The following is a 21,349-nucleotide window of genomic DNA, read 5'->3' on the forward strand; positions in this document are numbered from 1 at the left end:
GCAGCCGCCGCCGCCGCCGCCGGTGTCCGTAACCAGCATCGCTCGAAATCAGAATAAAAAAACGAAACAAGAAAAAAATTCCAGGATGGAACGAGGTTCGAACCTGGGCCCTCTGCGCGGGAGCCCAGTATTCAACCTCTGAGCCATGCCGGTTGCTTGAAACTGCTTTGCAAAAACGTCCTAAACAGGCTTCATGTCGAGAAGGAACCACATTAACATATGCAATATAGCGTGGTAGAAGAGTAAAATAAACACCAAACGTCGCACATCGCGAATTCTGTAACCAGGCGTCACACAATGCCAATTGCGCAACGAGTAGGTCGTTGAATGCTACCAACCCTCCGCCATAATTCTTCATCGTTATCAGGCACAGCATCAACAAAGTGCGCATAATGCCTTACACGCGTTTAGTAGGTACCACGGCTCTCTGTAGAATGAGGAAAAATGGCATAATCCCTGCCTCCCTACTTCTAAAAAAATTACAATGATTTATAGCGTAGTGGGTTCCTCGCAAGTGCACTTGTATTGGTTGCCAAGGAAGCCCATAAGCGCATGATTCATTTGCTCGGGGTCTCAGTAAAGTTGTTCGCCCCCCCCCCCCCATCTCTCCCACGTCAAGGTATGTTTACAGCATGGCGGGAGTGGCAAATAACGACCGGGCGTCACCTAATGCAAAAACATAACTGGTGGGCCGCTTAAAGCTTCCAACCCATTACAAAGGGCTGAACCATAATTCTTCATCGCCATCAGTCGTCGCGTCAACAAAGTGCACATAATGCCTTACAGACGTGTAGCTGGTGCCTGGCTTCTCCGCAGAATGACGAAGATTGGCTTAGTAGGTGCTTCAGAACTTCACACAAATTGTGATTTATGGCATAGTGGGTACCTTGATAGTGTACTTGTATTAGTCGCCCCAAGAGAGCTTACAACGGGCCCTAGAAACGCCGCTCTTCCAGCTTTCCCTGTGACTGTGCTGCGGTTCCAGCACAGGCCTGGTGTTTTTTCACACATTTTATACCTTGTGTTTGGCGCGTTATACCCTTAGTTGCTGTTTGTGTAATTAAACCCAACAAATCAAACCAAACTAAAACGTATAATGCAATATAATGATACACAGGAATAGGCTCCGAGACTAGAGTTCTCAGCGGGAACTCATGTTCACTGTTTTTGCCAAGACACAAGGCACAATTGCAATCGGTCATGTGGAGCATCAACGTGGAACGTCACTGCTAAAACGCACACGAAAATAATACATAATTTTATCATATTGTAAAGTTAAGCAATTAATGTGTCAAACTACATGAATAAGTGTAACGTTATTGTATGCATTGTTATTGTCAACGCATTATTAGCTTGAGCATTACCTTAACAATGTCGTCGTAAGTGGGATGAAAAATAGGCGTGCGGACTTACAGGAGCTACCCCAAGCAATAGTAAATGACCCCAGGCTTTCTAGTACATTATTGAAGCGGCTCTAACCGCTTTGTAACTGGGCTGACCGTAATGTAATAAGAACGGGAGAGGCAACTGCCATGCGGTGGGCGTAGTCAGACTGCTGCTGCTGCTGCGGGTGTTGATGGTGATTTTACACGCTCTGCTGCATGCTACATTTGTATCTAGGGTGACACCTCCATTCCTCGCCTTTATTCTCCCGCTGTGCCTCACGCGGACAAGGATTCAGTAGTTGTTTTCATGGCAACTTCGTTAACTACGGTAACCTATGCAGTGGTTGGTACGCCAGTGTTGCCGTTCAAACGAAGTGCCTGGTAGGAAGTTTCACATACCCGTTATGACATTTCTTTTATTCAATACCACAAAATGACAGTTTACATGCAATCTCTCTTCAGTATTGGAAGAATAAGCTTTTCTCCGGCTGCGTACTGGTATACAATACATGTTCGTAGCCTTTTTCATCGACACTTCTTGCCTGTCAGTCAAGCTGTAAACCAATTGTCGATAATATCCGTCGATCTGTTACTCGGCCTTGCCCTATCCTTGCTGTCCATCTAGCAGTGGATCTAGTATTTCAAGTGGTTTATGTTCATTGATACAACTGTTGATATAGTTGTCCGTTGAGCGGTCTATATACTCTGTCTGTAAATATAACTGTCAAGCTAGCTTATTTGTTATGTTGCCTATTTGTAATTCAGAGGATATCTGGGCTACAAATGATATTTGTGGTTCCTTGCGCGAAAGTTTAACATTTGCATGAATCAAGGATGATGATAGGTTCAGCAAATTTTTAAAGATATCTAGCAGTTCTCTAGCGCATATGAGGGACGGTAATTTGACAAAATCGGCTTGACAAAAGACATGGTCGTTCCCGTATAGGTCGAGATATTCATAGATATCAATGTGTCGAACTACAGTTGGCGATCTATTTGTGAACCTAGATGTCGATCTGGCTGCCGATTAACTGCATATCCTTATGTAAATCATTTGTCGTCTACATATTGGTCAATACTCAGCTCTCTGTTGTTCATTTAGCTGTTAACTCAGCTGTCGAGATGGCTGGTACTGTAAGTTTCGATGTCACTGTCGATCTACAGACCTATTGACTAACTGCACACCCTTGCAATTGTTTAATAATATCTCGCGAGCATTGACCACGGGACATGGTAGGGCCCTATATAGGCGAGAAGCAGCGAGATATGCTGTAAGGCGCGCAAGCGCGGAAAGCATACTCATGGGCGAGCGCCATCTGCTACGCTGTCTGCTTAAGGATGCATGCACCCTCTCATCGTTATCTGTGTGCTCATATATCTACAAGACCGATGAAAAACTGATCGTCGTGTCGCTGATCTTACTTCTCGCCGATATTAGAAACTCCGTGTCGGGGATAAACGCTTACACGGTATTATTGAAAAATTAGAAGGGTGCACATTTGTCGGTGAATCAAACTGACTAACAGTCGATACAAGTGTCGCGCATCTACAGCTATGAGGGATCGCCGTCGATTTTGCTGTCGATCCAGTTGGGGATCTAGACGCCGGGGCAGAGTTGCTTCCCGTGATGGCGGGCGGGCTTCCCGCAGGCATCGGCAAATTGTGCGAAGCACACCTGGGGAACGTGGTCCTTAGCTTCTTTCCGAACCCAGAGAAGACACACTGAAAAAAAAATCCACAGCATATCCATGGGTGAATGATGAAGAGCTTGGGCGAAGCTCCTGAAGCAATCATGGTTACACCGTGAAATCTTCAGTGGTTTCGCCCAGCAGTAATCAAAGCGATAGCCCAGTACATCATCAAAGACGTGACAACCACTGTATATATTTATACAAGAAATTTTATTAATCGTAAGTGGTAGCTAGACGTGGCTTCCGTTCCCCCTTCATGATAACGGCTTTGTGGTCGGTGAAGTAATGGATCGGTGATGGATTGTGGTGGGATGTTTGCAAAGACGAGTAGTGGGCAGTTTGCAAAAGATCGCTGATGGGTCGTATTGGGATGTTTGCAAAGACGAAGTAGTGGGCAGTTTGCAAAGGTGGTTACGCCGGACAACGGAGACGTGACAAGGTTAGACTAAGAGGAGCTTCGCCCCTAAAAACGAGAGTCACTGAAACTATCCGTGAACGTGAAGCAGCATCAGCATGTAAGCCTAAGCCGGAATTAACCAGGTCTGTCAAAGGTTTCTTGCCAAAGGTTGTCCAATCAGGTTGCTCCCAGGCGTTCTTCTCTGGGGTAATTTGGGGCCGCCGCCCAAACCCTGGAGCGAGCACTCGGAATGCACCAAGCCGAATATGTCGAAAATTAATTCGCGTGAGATTACACCGGGAGTTCTTTATGCGTTCGGCGCGTAAGCCGGTTCCGGTTCCGGAATGTGCGACCAAGGTTACTCGAAGAACGACGGAATTTTCGTATGCTGCTCGTCCCATTACTGCCCGAATTCGTGACTTGGCGGCAGAGCAATTCAGAGCAATCCGGAACGGAACGGGTGGCTCTGAAACGACCAGTGCAACGCGCGAAGCCACTCCGGATCGACCAATGACTTATGCACTCGCCGCCGCGGAGCAAGGAAAATAAAAAAAATGCTACTGATCGACTATTGATGAACGCCATTAATCCAGCTTTAGTCTTCTAACCTCGGCCCCGCTATGTCCGTTGAGGAGGAGGAGGAGGAGGAGGAGGAGGAGGAGGAGGAGAGGTTGAGGAAAGGAAAAGGCGCAACTTCTGAGACCCTAATTGGGAGCACGGCTCAGCGCCTGTAGGAGAAAGGGGGAAAGGGAGATAAAGATGGCAAGAGGGAGGAGAACGAGAGGAGGAATGCTGTCCATGACAGAGGACGCGGTTGTCCGTTGCCTCCAGCAATGTGCTCAGTGTCCCTAATTTTAGTCAGTGACGTATTAAAAAACAACGACAACAACTCCCCCAATCCGCAGTATTATGCCAGCCCTGCCGCTACTCAAGTGCTGGAACCTCCTAGTTAAGTACTTTCGGTTCTTCAATGTTGATCCTCGCTTGCCCACGGCCATTCTTTTCGCACTGCGCTCAGAAAGGTCGAGATTTTTCAGCCATATGTCCGAGCGCCGAAGGCTCTCATGTCAGAGAAACACTGGCCTCAGTGACCAATTGTACTCCTCCGATGCGCGTGCAGTGCTCGCCTTCTCCCTCCTCGTGTCTTTCCAGACTCAGTTACATTATCCGCACTATAAGGTAGCAAACTGAACGCTCGTCGGGTCGAACTCCCTGCGTTACCTCTCATTGTTTCCTCTCTCTCCCACCAAAGGCCTCCTTGGTCTTCATCCTCCCTTGCGAGAGGCAGTTACTACACTGTACAATTATTGCTTTACAACATTTACCCTATGTTTTACAAGAATCACCTTCTCTCGCTTGGTCTCTAAGTTACGTACAGAATCTCCATGAGCACGAATTTGAGCTCGCAGGGGAGGCGTGTCTTATAACGCAAAACAATGCGGCGTCTGACAACAGTAGCGAAAATTTCACTCCTCTCCTCCTCCGGTGCTGCCCAAAATCTGCTCCTCGTGTGAATCTCGCGCGAAGCGCACCCACATCATTCACATGCATTTTTTTACTGCCAAGTTCTCCGCCAGTTTAAAACGAATCATTTACGTAAGAAACAGCTTCCCAGCCGGTGTCTCTTCGTGTAGACGTGCAGGTTCGTGCTTCGCTAAAGGTATACGGACAGCATTATCGAAGTGCAGGCGTTTTGGAACTTAAAGAAAATTAAGCTGTGACTACAATTCAGTCTGTATAGCTGCCAACGAAGTCATAATGTTGTGTCTTACGGTGATCGTGGTACTCGAGGTCCATCACAAGGCAAGTGTCATCCATGTAATAGAACACGCCCTCCAAGACTTTGGGGTCTAAAAGAAAACAAAGAAAAAAGCGTTGATTTACTTTCAATTGTCGTTTTCTACTTAGTTCAATCTGTCTTCATCCCCCATTTCCATTTCCTATTCCCGAAAAAGTAAGCTGTGGGATTCCTTGATCCGATAGACCAGTCAGTTCTCCCCCTTGAATCCGTTACTGAGCGACCCGTGCGACCTTTTTCATTGACGTCAGTTCCGTGAAATGTGCCTCAATTCGTGGTGGCTCTCGGCGTAAAACACTTCCGTGTTAATGATAATAGTCTCTTCATGCTCAGGCTATCTCGTAATACACCGTTTTCTTGATTCATCCTAATGTGTTTCAACATTTGTAGAAATGTCTATAAAAACAAAGAATTCGTCCTATCTTTTTTCTTTAACTCACAATCCTAATTTACTACAAATATATCAGGTAGCAATAAACGTGGACCTTTTGTCATATGTCCTGCCACACAAAAACTGTCATCACTCAGTCCAACGCAGGCGTCGCAAACCAAGCGAGACACTGACGGCACCGCTGCGACCTGTCAAGTCATCCGCAGTGCGCCGGCCGGCCCTGCATGCGCACGAGCTTCGACCGAGCGCACAGCGCGCGTGAAGGAAAGAAAAAACGGTGTTCGAAGGAGTGGCTCCCGAGAACTAATATTAATGAGAACTAACAGGCAATAACGCCGAGGAAAGTATAGGGGGTGGTATTTGTAGCAATTAGGATATAAATGTGAAGAAAGTGAATGTGAAGAATGACGCGTCCGGTGCTCTACCACTGAGTTACGGCGGCGGTCATCCTCCCATCCGCTTTATGGGGTATACATGTGCATTTAGACGTAGGAGTGTTAGTCAGCGCCAATCGGACGCGTTATACGAAGGTCGCAGGTTCGGTCCCTGCCAGCGGCAAGTTACCTTTTCGTCCATTTTACTTTCTTCACATTTATATCATAACTATTACAAACACCACCCCCAATACTTTCCTTGGCATTATTGCCTGTTAGTTCACATTAATATTGTGTCTAACAAACAAAAACGAGCCCTTAAAAGTAATCATCATCCCGAGAACTACTCGCTTTCGGTCTTTCAGAATTGCTGTACTTTTTTTAGCTTTGGGCACAAGTTCGCCCCTTAATAAATGGCGTACACCACAAATGTTTGTGGTGAACGTGGTTACAATATAATAACATCGTATAGCGTTTTTTATACATTCCTAAATACTCTATTACTTGGGCGAACATTTCCTTTTTTCGGTAGCAAAGTGGCAGTTAGAGCTGCGGATGCTGCGGCTGCGCTGACCCCTTAACTTTTACAGCCGCTGATAATTTCAGTAACAGAAACTGAGCTTTTCTTCCACTTTCTGTATCCTTGCACCTTTGAAGAACAACGGTGACGCCGCGGGCTGTTTTCATCATAGCGCAATTACTGTCCTTAAAGGCGATACATAATTCGATTAGCATATTACATATATAATATGCACTCACCGTCGCCCACAGTCATCTCCATGGTGTGAGGCTTAGGTCCCGGTCTGACCAGAACGTGACTTCTTGCCTGCACAAAACGAACGACATAACATAAGCAGGCTGCCCCAACTTAAGTTCCTCAATAGTTACAAGAAACAGACACAGAAAAAAAAAATGAGATCTTTGGTTCTAACGCGAGCCGCTATCACTGTGCACAGCGGTCTGCTGTTAAAGGGAACATCGGAATGCGTGGCGGCAGCTCGGCGCCACCACCGGCCCGCGGCTGCGATGATTTTCGCGCAGGCGCAGTGTGCGTTTCGAGTTGTGCTCTTTCGTTCTCCGCTACCGTCTGCTGCCGCGCTTCCAAATGCTGGGAACCGTCGCGAAGTGAGCCATTCATGCGACGGAAGAGTACTACGCACGGCGCTCACTGCGCCTGCGCGAGGCCCGTCGCAGCCGCTGGCCAGCGGTGGCACCGAGCGAACGCCGATTTTCCTTTTAACAGTTGACAGCTGCGTACATTCGTGGTCATTCTTCATGCGGTCATTAGCGTTCGATCTGGAAGTAACAATTATACAAAAAATGAATTACATGAATTAGCGGGAAATATAGGACGCCAGACATTTTTGTTTTAAATATCCGATGAACGTTCCACGCCGTGCAGCAGAACGATCAAGCTAACTTACACTAGTCCATGGTTTATTGAAATATTACATAGGAACGAAGCACCGCCACATGTTAGTTTAATCGTTTCTGCAGTACTCCGTGCAAGGTTCATCCGATACTCTGCGACTAAAAGAAAGTCGCTTCCTGTCGTACGTTCTGCGTGTTTTTAGAGCGAGCTGTATTCGGGACGCGCAGCGCCTACAGGGGCGCCACTGAAAGCCGCGTAGCGGAGGCCGTTGGAACCGCATGCGGGTCGCGTAGCGGACGCTTCCTTTCACTGCAAGCATGACGGAAGTGCGCGCGTGCGATTTGCCGCTTGTGCGCGTCCCTGATAATTACTTTTGCGGCGAAAGTGTGCGCAAAGGAGCCGCGCTTTATAATAGTGGACATGTGTCCGATGTAACAGCTGTGTGGGACGACAATGTCACTATACGCGCCAAGTGTTTGCCACAGACAAGCGTCAACAAGCTTCCTTACGAAGTGGAGCTCATTGTAAGTACACCGCTTTCTTTACAACGTCCCGATCACTAATGCCTGCATGCATTGACGCATGAAGAACGTTTTTTCTCGACACAGTAGCTTCGTTTACGTGCCATGTGTTTATATAGTAGATTTTGAGGGAGCGCTGTCGCGCCGGCGCATGGATTTCACGGGTGCGGCCACGCGAAGGGTCAGCGTTGGTAAAACTTTGAAACCAGCACGAAACTTGCGAAAAAATATCTCGGCAGCTTGTGCTAGTGGCGTGGGACTGAGTCACTGCGGAGCTGGTGGTCACCTAGCTTGTCATAGCAGCTTGGCTACGTATTTGCTGGGTGTCTTCAGAGAAGAACGTCGGTGCATGTCCGTCGACCCCCTGTAATTTCGCTGAAAAAATATATTTTGTTGTCTTCACGAATACGTTTAGCTCTTCGACAGCAATTTGTTCGGGAACAAAATTTTCGTCAGAATGAGATGCATCCAGAGACTCTACGGCGATCTGTTTGAAGCGGTTGAAACAGTTCTGGCACAAAATGTCGGTTTCTCTGATGAATGAGGCTTCTTCTGGCGTGCGCCTTCAGGAGGAGTGGCGTATTAGCCGCGCCAGACAGACTGGCGCCGGCGCGTGCGCAGACTCCGCCACTGTTGCGCGCGGCTCGCCGCTGCTGGTCTGCACGTTCGGGAGGAGTGGCGTCTAGCCTCGCCAGACACACTAGCGCCGGCGCGCGCGCAGCTCTTCGCCCTCTGACACTGCGCTGAAGCCGTTCGATAGCGCCTCTGACTGGTGTTTTATCGCCGCTGATAAAATGCTGAGTGCAGATCCTGGAGTTCTTTGTGGGTTCCCAGGGGCTCCCATCCTCTCTGAAATGTTCATAAGGTTACAGAAAAGTGGAAGAAGCAAGGAATTAAATAAAAGAATACATATTCGCAATATTCACAGTTTGAAAGCAAATGCTAAAAATAATCTTATATATTGCTTGAAAACCAGGTGCTTTACTGAAGTCCATGCAATTTCACACACACACACAAAAAGCAAGCAGTAGCTAGCACCACTAGCAAGAATAAAAAAAAACACACGAAACTTTGAGGATCGACCCCACGCATTGGGCATGCAAAATTTTTTTCAGGTGTGATATAACTACAATGAAGCAGCACCAACATATACTAACCAATTACATGCTAAAGGAAACAGCAACCAGTAGCTAGCACCACCAGTAAGAATAAAGAAAAGAAAACACGTAAATTCCATAATCGGCTCCACTCGGGCGTTCGCAGGGTTCCCCATCAAAGGGGGGGGGGGGCAAATGATCATCTCAGCACCCCCAGGCCCCACTAAGTTAATGCAAGGGGCAGATTTTGCGCCGCCCCCCTCCCCCTCTTAGGCAAATAGGAAAGCCCCCACGCCCCGTGAGCACGCCTATGGTCCCACTCATAACACAGCTTGTGTAAAGCGAATGAGTATTAGTGGGATACATCAAGGGTGTTTTTTATTAGCATGAAGTCATGTTACGAGGCATTCAAAGGGAGGTTGAATCGGTTGAATGTCCTGTCAAAAGCCTTCAGTGCGAACAGGTGCCATGTTTTACAACCAATATGCATACAGTTGAGGCGAGCGCACAGCGAACATTCTGCACCGGTGATCGCATTCCAGTGCCATCATTAGGTAGAATGCAGCCCATTTCGTGCAGCACACGTGTGATTCCACGGCGCTTTTGTAAAGGAGCCGCCACCTGCCCCACATTCTGTGGTATAGCGCTTCGCGCCATTCGTTTTTCAAGAGAGCCTAGGCATCGCGTCTTATGACTGATAACAACCTCATGTATACATTGTAGCATATACAATGCAGGCGAGGCGACCAAATGTAAGCGTAGTAGCGTTCGCTGAAGAAGTAGCAACATAAATGGAGAAATAAAAACACGGTAATCGTTCTAACACTGCCTAAACAAAGCGCTATTGCTTACCTTTTGCGTCGGACAGCCGCAATCCACCGTCGCCGTCGCTCTCGCTCATGAAATAGCACCGGAAACTTGCAAAAGTGCGTTCCTGGCGAGTATTTTTGTATGTGTTTGAGCAGCCGACAACGCAGCAGTTATTTTTCGACATCGCTGAAGCCCGCGAGAGTCGTTAAATCACTTTGAAAAACACATCCATCCGTGCACTCGCGTAGACGCTCGCTGAAACACTGTTCGCCGGGCCCCGCAAGCGCTTCCGAGCCATGGCGGCAGGTGGCGAGGTCGGCGCTTTGCGCATCGCCTATACTGCTAGGTTCTGGCGGATCGCTGTTGTGGATAAAAGAAGCGTACAGCAACCATTTTCGGCGAACCGATAAACTTGAATTATCCAGCGTTTTAGCGTCGAAAGAAATGGACGTGGCGTAAAGTTAAGATAAAGGTGTATGACTTAGCCGACACTACAGAATGACGTGAACAATTTTGCCTAAAGACGAGGCCAGACCAGCCACAGTGGTCTAGTGGTTATGGTGCTCGACTGCTGACCGAAGGTCGCGGGATAGAATCCCGGCCATGGCGGCCGCATTTTCAGTGGAAGCAAAAACGCTGGCGGCCCGTCTACTTCCATTTAGGTGCACGTCAAACAGCCCAGGTGGTCGAAATTTGCGGAGCCCTCCACTACCGCGTTGCTCATAATCATAGCGTGGTTTTGGCACGTTAAACCCCAGCAGTTTTAAATACAAGACCAATTGCAAAGCAAACGAAGGTCTCACCATGTTTTATTTTTTAAATGCGAAGCATTTCTTAGCGAACTTCTGCGACTTTGAGCGTTTCTATCTATCTATCTATCTATCTATCTATCTATCTATCTATCTATCTATCTATCTATCTATCTATCTATCTATCTATCTATCTATCTATCTATCTAGCCGCCTACGACTTTGTGATCTCCTGGTCGCTTGGTTAATCCAATGTACACCAAAGTTGGTATGGTGTAACATGACTGTATGACGAACATAAATGACAAGTCATAACATTAAAATCATGACACGCATGTCATGTACAGCATGATTTACATGCCACGCTCATGGTGCACTGGCGGCCGTTTCGCTAGCTTGGTCTACCCCGAAATTGGTATTGCGCGACGTGACTGTGTGACGAACATAAATAACACGAGTTAACACGAAAATCATGACACGCATGTCATGTACAGCATGACTTACGTGCCACGCTCATGGGCGCTGGCGGTCGTTTTCGCTAGCTTGATCTACCCCGAAATTGGTATTGCGCGACGTGACTGTATGACGAACATAAATAACACGAGTTAACACGAAAATCATGACACGCATATCATGTACAGCATGATTTACGTGCCACGCTCATGGGGCGCTGGCGGACGTTTCGCTAGCTTGATCTACCCCGTAAATGGTATTGCGCGACGTGACTGTGTGACGAACATAAAAACACGAGTTAACATGAAAATCATGACACGCATGTCATGTACAGCATGATTTACGTGCCACGCTCATGGGGCGCTGGCGGACGTTTCGCTAGCTTGATCTACCCCGTAAATGGTATTGCGCGACGTGACTGTGTGACGAACATAAAAACACGAGTTAACATGAAAATCATGACACGCATGTCATGTACAGCATGACACGTGCCACGCTCATGGTGCGCTAGCGGCCGTTTCGCTAGCTCGATATACGCCGAAATTGGTATCTTGCGACGTGACTGTGTGACGAACATAAATAACACGAGTTAACACGAAAATCATGACACGCATGTCATGTACAGCATGATTTACGTGCCACGCTCATGGGGCGCTGGCGGCCGTTTCGCTAGCTTGGTCTACCCCGTAAATGGTATTGCGCGACGTGACTGTGTGACGAACATAAAAACACGAGTTAACATGAAAATCATGACACGCATGTCATGTACAGCATGACACGTGCCACGCTCATGGTGCGCTAGCGGCCGTTTCGCTAGCTCGATATACACCGAAATTGGTATCTTGCGACGTGACTGTGTGACGAACATAAATAACACGAGTTAACACGAAAATCACGACACGCATGTCATGTACAGCATGACTTACGTGCCACGCTCATGGGGCGCTGGCGGCCGTTTCGCTAGCTTGATCAACCCCGTAAATGGTATTGCGCGACGTGACTGTGTGACGAACATAAAAATACGAGTTAACATGAAAATCATGACACGCATGTCATGTACAGCATGACTTACGTGCCACGCTCATGGGGCGCTGGCGGCCGTTTCGCTAGCTTGATCTACCCCGTAAATGGTATTGCGCGACGTGACTGTGTGACGAACATAAAAACACGAGTTAACATGAAAATCATGACACGCATGTCATGTACAGCATGACACGTGCCACGCTCATGGTGCGCTAGCGGCCGTTTCGCTAGCTCGATATACACCGAAATTGGTATCTTGCGACGTGACTGTGTGACGAACATAAATAACACGAGTTAACACGAAAATCACGACACGCATGTCATGTACAGCATGACTTACGTGCCACGCTCATGGGGCGCTGGCGGCCGTTTCGCTAGCTTGATCAACCCCGTAAATGGTATTGCGCGACGTGACTGTGTGACGAACATAAAAACACGAGTTAACATGAAAATCATGACACGCATGTCATGTACAGTATGACTTACGTGCCACGCTCATGGGGCGCTGGCGGCCGTTTCGCTAGCTTGATCTACCCCGTAAATGGTATTGCGCGACGTGACTGTGTGACGAACATAAAAACACGAGTTAACATGAAAATCATGACACGCATGTCATGTACAGCATGACACGTGCCACGCTCATGGTGCGCTAGCGGCCGTTTCGCTAGCTCGATATACACCGAAATTGGTATCTCGCGACGTGACTGTGTGACGAACATAAATAACACGAGTTAACATGAAAATCATGACACGCATGTCATGTACAGCATGACACGTGCCACGCTCATGGTGCGCTGGCGGCTGTTTCGCTAGCTCGATATACACCGAAATTGGTATCTTGCAACGTGAGTGAGTGACGAACATAAATAAGACGAGTTAACACGAAAGTCATGACACATGTCATGTACAGCATGACTTAAGTGCAAGGCTCATGGTGCGCTGGCGGCCGTTTCGCTAGCTTGATATACACCGAAATTGGTATCTTGCGACGTGACTGTGTGACGAAAATAAATAACACGAGTTAACAGGAAAATCATGACACGCATGTCATGTACAGCATGACTTACGTGCCACGCTCATGGGGCGCTGGTGGCCGTTTCGCTAGCTTGATCTACCCTGTAAACGGTATTGCGCGACGTGACTGTGTGACGAACATAAAAACACGAGTTAACATGAAAATCATGACACGCATGTCATGTACAGCATGACACGTGCCACGCTCATGGTGCGCTAGCGGCCGTTTCGCTAGCTCGATATACACCGAAATTGGTATCTTGCGACGTGACTGTGTGACGAACATAAACAACACGAGATGACACGAAAATCATGACACGCATGTCATGTACAGCATGACTTACGTGCCACGCTCATGGGGCGCTGGCGGCCGTTTCGCTAGCTTGATCTACCCCGTAAATGATATTGCGCGACGTGACTGTGTGACGAACATAAAAACACGAGTTAACATGAAAATCATGACACGCATGTCATGTACAGCATGACACGTGCCACGCTCATGGTGCGCTAGCGGCGGTTTCGCTAGCTCGATATACACCGAAATTGGTATCTTGCGACATGACTGTGTGACGAACATAAATAACACGAATTAACATGAAAATCATGACACGCATGTAATGTACAGCATGACACGTGCCACGCTCATGGTGCGCTGGCGGCCGTTTCGCTAGCTCGATATACACCGAAATTGGTATCTTGCAGCGTGAGTGTGTGACGAACATAAATAACACGAGTTAACACGAAAGTCATGACACACATGTCATGTACAGCATGATTTAAGTGCCAGGCTCATGGTGCGCTGGCGGCCGTTTCGCTAGCTTGATATACACCGAAATTGGTATCTTGCGACGTGACTGTGTGACCAAAATAAATAACACGAGTTAACACGAAAGTCATGACACACATGTCATGTACAGCATGACTTAAGTGCCAGGCTCATGGTGCGCTGGCGGCCGTTTCGCTAGCTTCATATACACCGAAATTGGTATCTTGCGACGTGACTGTGTGACGAAAATAAATAACACGAGTTAACAGGAAAATCATGACACGCATGTCATGTACAGCATGACTTACGTGCCACGCTCATGGGGCGCTGGCGGCCGTCTCGCTAGCTTGATCTACCCCGTAAATGGTATTGCGCGACGTGACTGTATGACGAACATAAAAACACGAGTTAACATGAAAATCATGACACGCATGTCATGTACAGCATGACACGTGCCACGCTCATGGTGCGCTAGTGGCCGTTTCGCTAGCTCGATATACACCGAAATTGGTATCTTGCGACGTGACTGTGTGACGAACATAAATAACACGAGTTAACACGAAAATCATGACACGCATGTCATGTACAGCATGACTTATGTGCCACGCTCATGGGCGCTGGCGGCCGTTTCGCTAGCTTGATCTACCCCGTAAATGGTATTGCGCGACGTGACTGTGTGACGAACATAAAACACGAGTTAACATGAAAATCATGACACGCATGTCATGTACAGCATGACACGTGCCACGCTCATGGTGCGCTAGCGGCCGTTTTGCTAGCTCGATATACACCGAAATTGGTATCTTGCGACGTGACTGTGTGACGAACATAAATAACACGAGTTAACACGAAAATCATGACACGCATGTCACGTACAGCATGACTTACGTGCCACGCTCATGGGGTGCTGGCGGCCGTTTCGCTAGCTTGATCTACCCCGTAAATGGTATTGCGCGACGTGACTGTGTGACGAACATAAAAACACGAGTTAACATGAAAATCATGACACGCATGTCATGTACAGCATGACACGTGCCACGCTCATGGTGCGCTAGCGGCCGTTTCGCTAGCTCGATATACACCGAAATTGGTATCTTGCGACGTGACTGTGTGACGAACATAAATAACACGAGTTAACATGACAATCATGACACGCATGTCATGTACAGCATGACACGTGCCACGCTCATGGTGCGCTGGCGGCCGTTTCGCTAGCTCGGTATACACCGAAATTGGTATCTTGCAACGTGAGTGTGTGACGAACATAAATAACACGAGTTAACACGAAAGTCATGCCACACATGTCATGTACAGCATGACTTAAGTGCCAGGCTAATGGTGCGCTGGCGGCCGTTTCGCCAGCGTGATATACACCGAAATTGGTATCTTGCGACGTGACTGTGTGACGAAAATAAATAACACGAGTTAACACGAAAGTCATGACACAGATGTCATCTACAGCATGACTTACGTACCAGGCTCATGGTGCGCTGGTGGCCGTTTCGCTAGCTTGATCTACCCCGAAGTTGGTATTGCGCGACGTTACTGTGTGACGAACTTAAATAATAGGAGTTAACATGAAAACCATGACATCCATTTTGCTAAACGACATACAAGTCATTGTATGCAGCTCTTTGCTGGCTGCTTCGCATTACATCGATTCCCACAATGCGTGGGATCTACCGGCTTTTTTTGCATTTTCAAAACAGCGGGGTTTCTCATGTACTGCAGGATTTCATTTTTGGACCTCTGTTTGCCGCCGTTGATGAGATAATGTGTGTGTTCCAATACTCACCGTAGACGGCTGAATAGACAGCTAAGCGGACAGCGGCCATCTTAAGTCCTCTTCCCGTTCTCATGCAGCCGGCAAAATAGATAGTATGACGTCTTGGTTGAAGCGACGTTTATTAGACTCAAGGCCTCGGAACAGAATGGGCCGAGCGCGCACACACCCGATGATGATGACAATGACACACGGTGATGATGATGATGATGCACAGATGAGAAAGAAGCACATAACTAGTGCCCACAATAGCTTGGAAAGGCGGCATCGGAGACAGATACGATGCCGAATACTTTGCTGTCCAAACAATATTGCGGCTCAGCGAAATGCTCAGACACCGCCAGAATGGTCGTCTGCACACAAGCAGACACTTTCCATGCGCTCAATGTAAGCCGTGTTCAATATTTGATAGACTTGAACCCGAAAGAACTTAAAGAAATAACAATTATAATTGGGGAGTACTTGTGCCACTCGATGCTCGTGCTGCTAAACATAATAGTTAAAAACAAGCCCTAACGACTGTTTATAACAGCCTCACCAAACCTAATAGTCTAAAACCTTAAGAAGTAGGTGAAGGCTTGATTAGCCAGACAGTTACTTTCATTTTGTACAGAGCATACATTTGTACAGTACTCAAGGACTGAAACGCGACATCATTTGTTTTTGTACAACGACTGCTATTAACAATTGCTCGTGATCATGGCGTCATGTCGCTCTAGATCAGGCCGCTAAAGGTAATGTTGGTTCTGATGTAAGTGTTTGAGTCAAAATTACGCCGATATGGCCCGTACTGTAGACGCTGGAAACAAAAGCAGGTGTATTAATTTGCCCTAACGTCTCGCGTTTCAATCAGCGAGTTCTGTAGTACACATACCTTGCCGAATGGCCTGTCGCTTGGAGGGCCCACACGAATGTTGCTGTCTGTGCCTCGTAGTCAATGGTGGTGCGGTTCGCCGTCATACAGTCGTACATGGGGTCTGTGCCCGAGACCGCTATGGCCAGTGCGGACTCCCAGCTTGAGATTATCTGCAGTGTGGTGTCAGTGTCATTAATGTCAAATATTACCAAAAGGGCCTCCTGCGGGCCCCTTCCAATATACCAGGGTGTTGGTGGTGATGTTGTTACATAGGGTGTTATATCGGTTGGCTCATGCCGATGCAGGTAAACGAAATAATTTTTGAGCAGCTCGAGCACACGATGAAGAAAAGATTGGCGAAGCTTGCACTAAGCCGCGCAAGGCTTCAAACTGTGAAAATGGACGAAATCTCAAGTCTAATACACTTGCTTCTAGGTTGTTTCTAGGCATTAGCTAGGTGATGCAGATTGTTTCTGCGTTGATCCTCAGCGCAGAGAGGTTCATGTTAAACCACAGGCATGACACGGATGTCCAAACTCCAGAGACAGAACCTCGCGCTGAAACCAAGCGTTCGCACCTCTCATAGATCTACGGGCTGCTTAGTAAAGATTGTAGCTAGGTAGAACTTGTTTGTAGCTAGGTAACACTCGGTAGAACCTGGCTATATCGAGGTTAAGCTTGCTGTGGCTAGGTTGAGCTTGGCTATATCGAGGTTGACCTTGGTAGTAACTAGTTGAACTTGGTATTAGCAAGTTTTGGCCGGGGCTATGCCTAGGTGGTTATTCTGGTAGTACCACCTACCGACTTCTGTGGCACATACCCGTTTATGACAATGATACTTTTTTTACAGCCCGCACAGTGGCACATACCCGTTTGATGACGATAGTTTTCTTCATTTTTAGTTGACCAGTGTGGAGTAGTGGGATATACCCCATTACTGTGGAACATACCCATTCATGATTATGATAATTTTCGCGTATGCCGCATGGCACACACCCGCAAGCTGCACAAATTACGGCTTGCTTAAAAAGCGTCGCTGTTCAAAACTGCAGAAGTCGTCCTGCTATATGCCCGCCCTATTTAAAACTTGCCACTTTATTTGAGCGTTCCAGAGCATGAAATCGCTCTCTTTCAGCTCGCGCCTCGAGCTCTCGCTACGAGATGCCGAGAAGTGTGGTGCGGGGGCGGAAAAGTAATAGTGATGATGGTGAGTGAGGATGACGACGCTACAAAAAATCGCCAGGCCAGTCGCAGAAAAAGCTGGTGGCCTTTCTAGATCTTGTTGCAAACTCTCTTGTGTCAACTAAGACCAGTACACTTGCAAGGTACCCACTACACCACAAATCACAATTTTTGTGAACTGGGAAGCACCAACTGTGCCATCATTCGTCATTCTGCAGAGAAGCGTAGTACCCGCTACACATCTGTAAGGCATTATGGGCACTTTGTGCTGTGGCTGATGGCAATGAAGAATAATCGTTGAGCAATTGGTAATCGGTCGAAAGCATTCAACGACCCACTCGTTGCGCATTTCACACTGTGTGACGCCTGGTTGTTGTTTTGCTGTTCTACCACCCTATATTACATATGTTAACGCGATTCTTCGCCCGACATAACGCCTGTATATGGTCGTCTTGTGAAGAGTTTCAAGCCCCGGCGTGGCTCTGTAGTAGCTCAGCTTGGCTCGGCGTTGTCCATGAGGGAAAATTCGAGATAGATGCAAATAAATAACTAAGAAAAAATCTTTGGCCCACGCGAAAAGCGAACACAGGCCTTCTGCGTAGCAAGCAGGTGTTCTACAACGGAGCGACGCCAGTGCATGAAATTTTCGTACAAAGCGTCATAAAAGTGTCAAGTAGTGGGATGAGTCCTCGCATGTAATACTGCGTAGCAGAATGGTAGAATCGCACCAGGCGTCAAAACATGCGAATTGCGCAGCCAGTGAATGGTTTGAAGCTGGCCGCCCATTAAAATGCCTGCAGCTGCGCAAGTGCTCGTGGCACCTTACGGACGCGTATGGGCAGTTCGCAAATTTCCACAGGGAAGGATTACGGCGTAGTGGCCACTTCGCAACTGTACTTGCAGTAGGCATTCTAGCACAGATTGAGACGGCCAGTGTTACGCGCACAAACGTACCTTTGCTCGCAGCACGGTTGAAGGCGATGCACACGGCGCCCGATTGCACTATCGCTTGGGCTCCGTGTTTCGGCGTTTATTTTACTTGAAATTCGGCGGGTGTTTTTCGGAGGTTATTCTTTTGGTAGAAAGTCTGCGTTTATCAGAGTTTACTTTTCGTAAATCTACAATTCTCCGAAATTCGGTGTTTATATTTCATAATTCTCAATACTCGAATGTCTTAGATGACACGATATCTGAACACGAAAGCATCAGAACATACGAAGCCTATTTTGGTTGTTTGGAAAGTTTGAATGCACAAACACACAGATACACACAAACCCAGAAGCTTGAATAGAACACACCTACGTTTATATGTATTATAACTTTAAAGCTTGTTGTAATATACGCAAGCATCCTTTACGAGGTCTGTAAATTCGATGTCGTCTGGCGCGCCCTAGTTCCACCAAGGGACCGTATATCAACGTGCTTCGCGCTCTTGGGCGATCCTATACATACGTTGACGTCTCTCGCTCCGTGTGCGACATGCCCTTTGTTAATTTTAAGACATCTGCGATCGACGAGATACTGTTGACGTTAGGAGAAGTTTATATTGGCCAAGCCGGCCGATGTGTCACTGACCGCTTAGAACATGCCCTTTCTATAGATAAGGAAACAGGGTCATACCCGCCACGGTGTTCTAGTGGTCATGGTGCTCGACTGCTGATCCGAAGATCGCGGGATCGGATCCGGGCCGCGGCGGCCACATCTTAGATGGAGGGTAAAATGCTTGAGGTCCGTGTGCATCGGCTTAGTTGCACGTTGAAGAACTCCAGGAGGCCGATATTTCCGGAGCGCTCCACTACGGCGTCCCTCAGAATCCTATACCATGCTTTTGGAACGTTAAACCTGAACAATTATTAGTTATAATTATTAAAACAGGGTCATATTCAGTCAGGGCTGAAGAAAAGAACGAGGAGAGCGCGTGTCAGTTCATGATGATGATAGTTTACTGCTCTCTCTGCACGGTCTAACAGTCGGCCTATACAGCCCCGCTCTTAAAAGTTCTCAAGTAGCCGTTTCGAAAAATCTATACCTTGAAGCTTTCCGGTAGATCGGACTTCTTCAACTTCATTGGACATCCCGGTGCTCCGAGCTTGGCCTGAATAACGTTCGTGCTGCAAAGCGCGACGACCAAGACTACCGTGAACGCTTCGCCCATCATCGCGTAATTTAACTCTATGCAGTCTCAGTTCGGAGACACCCGGGCCCACTACTTATATACACCGCCCAGCGGTCATTCTGTAACCTTGCGGACACGTGGGGCGGACTTTGTTTGACGAATGTTTTGAGGGAGCGGTTTATTTCTGCGAAAATGCGGTTTTTTGCTTTGAATTCGGCTGCACCACACAACCAGCGGAGACTAGATCTGCACCGTTGCAGGATATCAGGCGGTGTTACGGCAGTTGTCGTAAACGCTCGAGTACGGTCAGTGCTGATTGTGTGTCCGTATCAGCTATGGCTCCCGCAGAGGTCCATGGGTCCTGTTGTCGTGGTTCCTGAAGGTGGCCTAAACATGGTGACTGCTGCCCGCGTGAACATTACTGCTGTTGATGTCACGAAGATAAGAAAGCTGTGACATTGGCAGAAAAGAAAAGAGAAAAAGGAAAATAAAAGAACGGGAGATTTCACTATGTTTTCTTCTAGGAACAGACGTAGACAGATTCCATCGGCGGCGCTGGCCCCTTGTGATGTAAGTCAAGGGCGTCCCTTTTAGGGCGACATCGTTTTGTTGGGAAGGGCCACGTGTGTAGGCCATAAACGTCAAATAATGTCTTTTTGCGTCTGTTCACGCAGACATAAGTACGTTTCTACATTGTCGACAACAGATACGAAGGACGCCTTAATTGCCCTTATGGAGCAACTATAAGCCTTGTTGCGGTTCTTTAGCTGAACTAGCGTTGTTCTCTCTTTCTTCAATACGGTTACTAAATAGAAATAGTAATGGTACAGAGACAGCAAAAAGATTAAAGAAAGGTTCTTCACGAGGTCAGATTCGAACCCTCGATCTGAAGGCGAGTATCCTAACCACTGGACTATCCAGGCACGCTAGCACAGCGTTGCACAGCCTTGTATAGTATAGTGAAGCAAGGGGGTGGGAAAATGAAGTGAGCGCGAGAAGGAGCGATGAGGGAAAGGAGGAGGGGTGAGCGCAAAGTGTAGCACAGAACGAATGAGAAAGAGACAGAAATGAATGCAGAGAAGAGAGAAGATCAACGAAAAAGAGGGAGAGAAAGAGAGTAGGGGTAAAAGTATAGAAAGAAAGAGGAAGCAAGCATCGCGTCGTCTATCGACGAGATACCGCACCACCTGGCTAAGCCTCGCGTGCGGAGTAGCTAAACCGCGCACACCGACGGAGACATCGCGCGCAACCTCTATAGTGCATATGATCCGCGAGATCAAGCGGAGTCGCCGCCTGGCGGCTTCTGGCTGAACCGCGCCTAGTGTGGATTGCTCCATGCGTCGTCTGCTAGCCCCGTTGTGTTTGCATGTGCGCGTACGTCATGCAGGTCCTCAAAAGGCGGTTTGTTCCGTTGCGATGGTGCAACTTTAATCGCTCGTACGTATGCCTAACACGATGTAAAGAAGCATTTGGCCTAGATCGGCTGTATATGTACTGTAATAAGACCAGTGAGTGCACTTGTCGAGAGTGCTGTGTGTGGTCGTCGTATCCTCCGTTCACGAGAGCCATAT

At 47.7% G+C, this 21,349-nt stretch overlaps 1 long non-coding RNA gene across 1 annotated transcript; it reads right to left on the minus strand.

Moving 5' to 3' along the window:
• Positions 1–1,796: 1,796 nt before the first annotated feature.
• Positions 1,797–19,901, minus strand: LOC119402394 (uncharacterized). Its single transcript, XR_005185782.2, has 5 exons — positions 19,692–19,901; positions 16,499–16,650; positions 6,796–6,862; positions 5,246–5,323; positions 1,797–3,107 (listed from the first exon to the last, which is right to left on the minus strand). It is a non-coding gene; the product is annotated as an uncharacterized LOC119402394 (long non-coding RNA).
• Positions 19,902–21,349: the final 1,448 nt, after the last annotated feature.

The sequence above is a fragment of the Rhipicephalus sanguineus genome, chromosome 8 (genome assembly GCF_013339695.2).
Source record: "Rhipicephalus sanguineus isolate Rsan-2018 chromosome 8, BIME_Rsan_1.4, whole genome shotgun sequence".
In the NCBI taxonomy this organism is placed as follows: domain Eukaryota; kingdom Metazoa; phylum Arthropoda; class Arachnida; order Ixodida; family Ixodidae; genus Rhipicephalus; species Rhipicephalus sanguineus.